Here is a 6,874-nt window from a genome sequence, read left to right as displayed (position 1 = left end):
CATAGCTCCCTTTTCTCTGCTGGTGTCTGCTGCTGTTGAGAGCTTCTTGTGTGTCCAATCAGCCTCCCACTTCCCCATACTCACAGTGATTCTATCTTGCTTGTATTTGAAATTTGTTAAACATTCTTTAAACACTTCTGGTCTTCCTGCGTGACATTTTTTGCACGTGTTTTCAATAAAAGAAGGGCCACTCTGTTAATCCACACCTCAGAAACTGAGTTGGAGAGCAGGAGGGGTGGGAGGAATGTTAAAAGAGAGAAGTGGGATTTTGTAAAACAAAAACGGTGTAGAATAGAACCACAACGGAAGGTGTTTAAACTGGTGACATTAAAAAGGAAAAGTGATGTCCCCAGAAAAAAGTATGACTCAGTGAATATTTCTTCAATATGTGTTTTGGGGAAGGGCTCGGGTAAAGATAAACCTTCCTGAAGATTGGACTACCAAGACTATAAGTCTGAGTTGGTGAGTCTGTGCCTCCGGGGAAGGCATAGGCAAGTTAGCCAATCAGTAAATTGGTATTCCATCCTTTCCCTAGTGCAAGAGGCCTCTTGAGTGCACCTCCAATGTACTCCTGTTTACAGCTCTACAGTGCTCACAGCTTGAAAACACATGCTTGGGGCCATAGGGAAGCTAGCATAGTGATCCAAGCCCTCCAGTATCTTCATCTCCACCCTTCATCACAAAGATACCATGTAGTGGCCAGTATGGTGGCTCATTCTTGTAATTCCAGCACTTTGGGAGGCTGAGGTGGTAGGATTGCTTGAGGACAGGAGTTTGAGACCAGCCTGGGCAACATAACAAGACCTTGTCTCCTTAAAAAAAAAATTGCTGGGCATGGTGGCACTGGCCTGTAGTCCTAACTACTCAGGAGGCTGAGGTGGGAGGATCACTTGAACCCAGGAGTCTGAGGCTGTAGAGATCATGTTACTGCACTCCAGCCTGGGTGACAGAAGGAGATCTTTTTTCTTAAAAAAGAAAAAGAAAGAAAAGGAAAAAAAAAACCAACTGGGTGTGGTGACTTTTGCCTGTTATCCCAGCACTTTGGGAGGTTGAGGTGGGAGGATTGCCTGAGCCCAGGATTATAAGATCAACCTGGGCAATATAGCGAGACCCGTCTCTACAAAAAAGAAAAAATCAGAAAAATATCCAGGCATGGTAATGCATGCCTGCAGTCCCCGCTATGTGAGAGGATGAGGTGGGAAGATCTCCTGAGCCCAGGAGGTCTTGAACTCATGGGCTCAAGCAATCCTCCTGCCTCGGCCTCCCAAAGTGCTGATATTACAGACGTGAGCCAATGCAACTGTCCACTTTTCCTTCTTAAAAAACAGAACCTATAAAAACCTTTTCCTTTCTTTAAAAAAAAAAAAACCCAAAACCAAGAAACTGTAATTGTCATTGAAACTAGTAATAAAGAAAATGTACAAACTCTAACTTACATATTTGTGGCCCAAAGCATCCCAATTCAGCAGAGTCAGTTTGAGAAGCCACAACTGGGGGATTAGCTTGGTGGGCACAGTGGGGCAGATCAAAGAATACGTAAGGGTTCCAGTGGCAGCAAATATAAAATAATTAGCAAATATTAGTCCTCAGATGCCTGAGAAAGACCCACCCTGAGAGAATGGCTGTGCATAGGACAGAGAACAAACATGGTGGGACTTTTGTGTTGGGGAAATGTAGAAGGCATAGAAAGTGTATGGGGCTGGTATGGGAAAAGATTTAAAAATAGGCATGGCTAGTTTAGTTATTTTAACTTAAAATTAGTATAGGCTAGAAGTCCGTGACTCAATTTCCCCATCTTCTCACCTAGATTTCTATAATATAAATAATCAGAAAAGAATGGAAATTCACAACAGAAATGAAAGCTAGGATTGATGGTGGATTTTTTTGCCAGAATTTGGGAAGAATGTTTACTACACGGTCTATAGAATTGGTCAAATAAAAAAATTAAAATCAAATCCACAAATATTAGAAATCAGTCGTAGTTAATTTTGGTGAGTTGAGAACTCTCACATACATTTGATGGGAATGTGAAGTGGCATAAAGTTTCCAGAAAGCATTTTAATATACATTAATAGGCTTAACAATGTTCATGCTTGTTGGTCAAGTTGATTTTCTAGGAATTTATTCAAAGGAAATAACCAGAGATAAGATCAAGTATTGATATGTGAGAATGATTATTCCCAGTTATTTATAATGGCAAAATAAAAGAGTATATTGTAGATTATTTCCTACACATTGGAATGATTTAACAAAATACAGTATGCTCATAGGATGGGATATTATGGAGACATTAAGAATGTAACTGTTAATGTTTTATTTGGAAGAAGTAAAACTATATAAATAAAGAAGGCTGGAGAAATTCTGCATCTGATAATAAGGCAGACTAAATATTTGTACTAATTCTTCTGGCAAAAACAACAGAAAGGATAAAATATATTATGAAATCTAAAAGTATCAAAGAGATAAATTAGTAATGAATAATCAGATAGCATCAAAGTGAAGAAAAATACCCAGAGAAACCATTTTGCAGAGATTTGGTTTTGTTTTTTTTTTTTGAGTTGGAGTCTCACTCAGTTGCCCAGACTGGAGTGCAGTGGCCGCTCCCAGCCACCGCAGCCTCGACCTGCTGGGCTCCGGTGATCCTTCCGCCTCAGCCTTCCGAGTAGCTGGAACTACAGGCGTGCGCTACCACGCCCGGCTAATTTTTTTGATTTATTGTAGAGATAAGGTCTCGCCAAGTTGCCCAGACGGGTCTCGAACCTGCGAGCTCAGGCAATCCACTTAGCTCGGCCTCCCAAAGCGCGGGATTACAGGCTGAGCCACTGAGCCCGGCCGAGATTTAGTTTTTAAAGCTGGGCTGAGAGCTCACCCAAGGAAGGGCATCTAATAGAAGAGCCTCCCTATCGACGAAGGATTGTAAATGGCTGTGTCAGCCATATAAGGGTGAGAGACACGTTATCTATCCCATACCCCTACCACCAGGGTCTGTTAAGGAAGTCTGTCCTAGTGCTGAGCCAAACAACCACAGAGCCATCATTGATAAGTTGTAACCACAAAGAATCCCTCATATATCTGCAGTCCAACTTTTCTTTTTTTTTTTTTGCTGCTCAACTTTATATTACTAGCATGGTTCAAAAATTCTCAAACTAGTTTACAGTGGGCTTGGACTGGTGATGCTGGCAATTACATTGAAGGAAAAAATATAAACACCCTCTAGAGAAATTAACTTTATCCTGGAACTCAAAGAAGCTCCACAAAAAATTTTCCAAGGAAAATGAACAGCTTACAGAACAGAATAAACACACAAGGAAACAAGGCACCATGGTATGTCTGAGGAAGATATATTTGAGGTATGCTATTTTATTTAATCTCCCCAGAACTCAAGCATCAACAAGGAGATACACAGCTTAATAGAAACACAAGGAAAAGTCAGTCCGCAGAAAAAGAAAAGCAAGTAGTTAATAAAGGTAGAAATAAAAATTGCCTTTACTCACAATAAAGAAAATACAAATAAAAAAATGAGGTTAACATTTATTTCACCTGTCAACTGGCAAAGATTAAAGTTGGCAAATACCAGCATGGGTGACTGTCAGAAATGGGCACTGTCCCATTTCTCTTGGCGGGAATGGCACCATCAAAAACAATGGAAATAGCAGACAGCAGAAACAGATCTGAAGGGATTGCAGATCTTGAAATTATCAGACTCAATTATATTTACCATGTATAAAGAAATACTTGAAGATATCTGTGGGAATACAATTAAAAAAAAAGTCAATCTAGAATATCTGAAAAAGAACCAAATAGAAATTCTAGAAATGAAAAAAATATATTAATTAAAACGCAGTTTGAATTTTGTTGCCTATTTGAAACAGCTGAAAAGTGCATCCTTAAACAGAAAAAAAAAAAATCTGAGCAGAGAAGAAAAGTATGAAAGTGGGACTAAGACACGTGGAGGATAAAGTGAGATGGCCCAACATATCAAAATTCCAGAAGGAGCTCATGTATTCAATAAATATTTTTTAGCAAATACTGTTCCAAAAACTTTGCTAAGGGTTGGTGAAGAGTAAGGCATGTGGGCTTCCTGCTTCCTCAGTGGATTCTGGAAAAACACTCAGCACCAGGCCAAGATTAGCTGCTTCAGTTCACACTCCACCAGCAGTCCCTGACAGCTGTCCATCTCCCAGTCATCTGCTCTGCCATTAGCCAACTTTAATGTTTGAGAATTGATAGGTGAAATATACATTACCTCACATTCATTTTCTTCATTGTAAGTGAGGTCATTGTTCCTACCATTATTAACTATTTGCCTTTCTTTTTCTGTGAACTGGGTTTTCTTTGACGAAAAGATGCCAAGCTCTATAAAATATTTTAAGAGGTTTATTCTGGCCACTATGAACTTAGGTTCGGGAACACCCATCCTCAAGCGGTCCTGAGAATGTGTGCCTGCAGTGGTCGAATTACAGTTGGTTATATAAATTTTAGGAAGGCAAAAATTACAAAAACCATACACCAGTACATGGGAGATTTTCATCGGTTTGGCCCGAGAAGGAAGGACATTTCCAAGTGGGGGCTTGCAAGTTATTGGTAGATTTAAGGATTTCTTGACTGGCAATTTGTAGTTCCTATCTGAGAAATTCTGGAAATCAGTAGAGGATAAGGTGCCCAGGGTCTGGGAGTCCATCTCTGAGGAATTTTGGAAATCATAGAGGACAGAGTACCCAGGGCTTGGGAGTCCCCAAAAGATGGCTTTGCAGGGTCATAAAATATTTTGATTTTCTTCTTTATCTGTTGTGATGTTATGCCGGAGACAGGTTGGAACAAACAAACTTCAGTGTATAAGGCAACAAGGTAATAAAGCCCCGTCTGTTGAATCCTCAGTCATGACTCTCCAAGCCTCTTAGGAATTTGGATAAAAGAAAAAAGGACTTTAGTCCTCACTTGTGTTTTATTAACCTGTCTATCTCTTTCTTATTGATTTATGAGTTCTGGATATATTAAATAAATTGGCTTTCCTTGAACATATCTCTTCCATATTGGTGCCGCCTTTGTCTTCTTCTTCTTCTTCCTCTGCCTCTTCTTGTTGGGGTCTTTTTCTGTTGCCTAGGCTGGAGTGCAGTGGCATGAGCACGAATCGCTGCAGCCTCGACTTCCTGGGCTCGGGTGATCACCTTAGCCTCCCGCTGGGACTATAGGTGCACACCACCAAGTCTGGTTACCCTTAAAAATTTTTTTTGGTAGAGACTAGCTCTCACTGTATTGCCCAGGCTAGTCTCCAACTCCTGGGCTCAAGCCATCCTCCCTCCTTAGCCTCCCAAGTGGATATGACAACAGGTGTGGGATTTTGGCGCCTTCTTGAGTAATACTGTCTCTGCTGCTAATGCTCTTCTTCACCTTTTCCTGCTTGGGAAAATCCTACCCATGTCTGTTGTCCAAAATGAAATGTCATCCACCTTGTGACATCTTCTGAGACAACCACCTCTTACAACCAGACTCTTTATTTCTATTCCCGGAAGATTTAGTGCACATCTCTTCTATAGGGCTTTATCTTTTAAAAATTTTATTTTATTTTTTAGAGGATGGGTTTTACTGTTTCCCAGGCTGGACTCAGACTCCTGGGCTCAAGCAACCCTCCCACCTTGGCCACTACAAGTTGGGACTACAGTATCTGTTACCGCACTCGGCTTGATTTTGCTTATGATATTTTTTTGGGCAGGCATGCTTGCTATTTATACGGTAGAATTTATTCATCTTTTCTTTAATGGCTTCTGGATGTAAGTCATAATTAGAAAGAATCTTCCCAATTCAAAGTTATAAAAGAATTCTTTTTTAAAAAAGATATTGTTATAAGTGGTTCATATTTTATATTCTAATTCTTGATCTACTTGGAGTTTGCCCCAGCGTGTTCGGTATGAACCAACATTTCCAGACCACCAACTAATTGTTTTTCAAAACTTAATTCTTATAAGATGATGTGGCCTTTCTCATTCACTAGCTTACTCCATTCTCTGGATCATCCTCCAGTTCCGATCAATTCTCCCGCAGTGCCCATTCTGCCTCCCAGACGGGTTTCATGTCTTAACCTTTCTTGCAATCCCGGGTCTCACTGGCTGCCCCAGTTCTCTCATTTTCTCCCCTCAGATTTTATTTTTTATTTCTTAAAAAAGAATGTTTTTAAAAATTTAAATACGTGGGGTACAGTTCAGGGTTAGGTATATCCATGTTCCGGGTCCCCTTGCAGACTGCATTTTAAAACCTCGTTTTGCCTGGTCAGTCAGTGGTCTCATTTCCCCATCTCGCTCCCCTCTTGCTCGGTCTTCCTCGAGGGTTTCTCCCGAGCATCTGAAATCTGGTCCTTTCAGAGGCTTCCTGAGCGATATCCTACCGCAGCCGGTGGTTTTGTGGTTCTGTGGCTCTGCTGGTGTGGACATGGCATCGATCCCTCCGCGTCGTGCACCCTCTCCTGGAGACAAATGGACCTCACTTTTTATTCCACCCTCAAGACTGAGCTCAGGTGCCAACTCCTCCAGGGAGCCTACCCGACTACACACACGCACACACACTACCCGAGATGAGGCCCCTCTCACACCAACCCGTAATACCCAGAGCGCCCTCCACCTCCCTCTGCCCGGACGCCTCGCCAAAGGCACCGGGGGCGCAGAGCGGCTACGCGTCGACCGAGTGAACTCGAAAGCCCCTTGACGGAGGCGCCGTGTCTTGCAATATGTCGAGTCCTTTCAACAGAGGGCAAGCAAGCGTCAAGGCACGGAGGCGCAGAGAAGCTGGGAGACGGAAAACCTCGACGGGGGAGGAGTCCCTTTGCGGTCCCGCCGCGCCGGGCTCGGATCGGCCAGAACCGGGTGGGGCGGGAGCGGGG

This window comes from Carlito syrichta, unplaced genomic scaffold (assembly GCF_000164805.1).
Source record: "Carlito syrichta isolate Samal-C Ts95f unplaced genomic scaffold, Tarsius_syrichta-2.0.1 Scaffold302779, whole genome shotgun sequence".
NCBI lineage: Eukaryota > Metazoa > Chordata > Mammalia > Primates > Tarsiidae > Carlito > Carlito syrichta.
Note: the sequence above shows the minus strand (reverse complement) of the source record.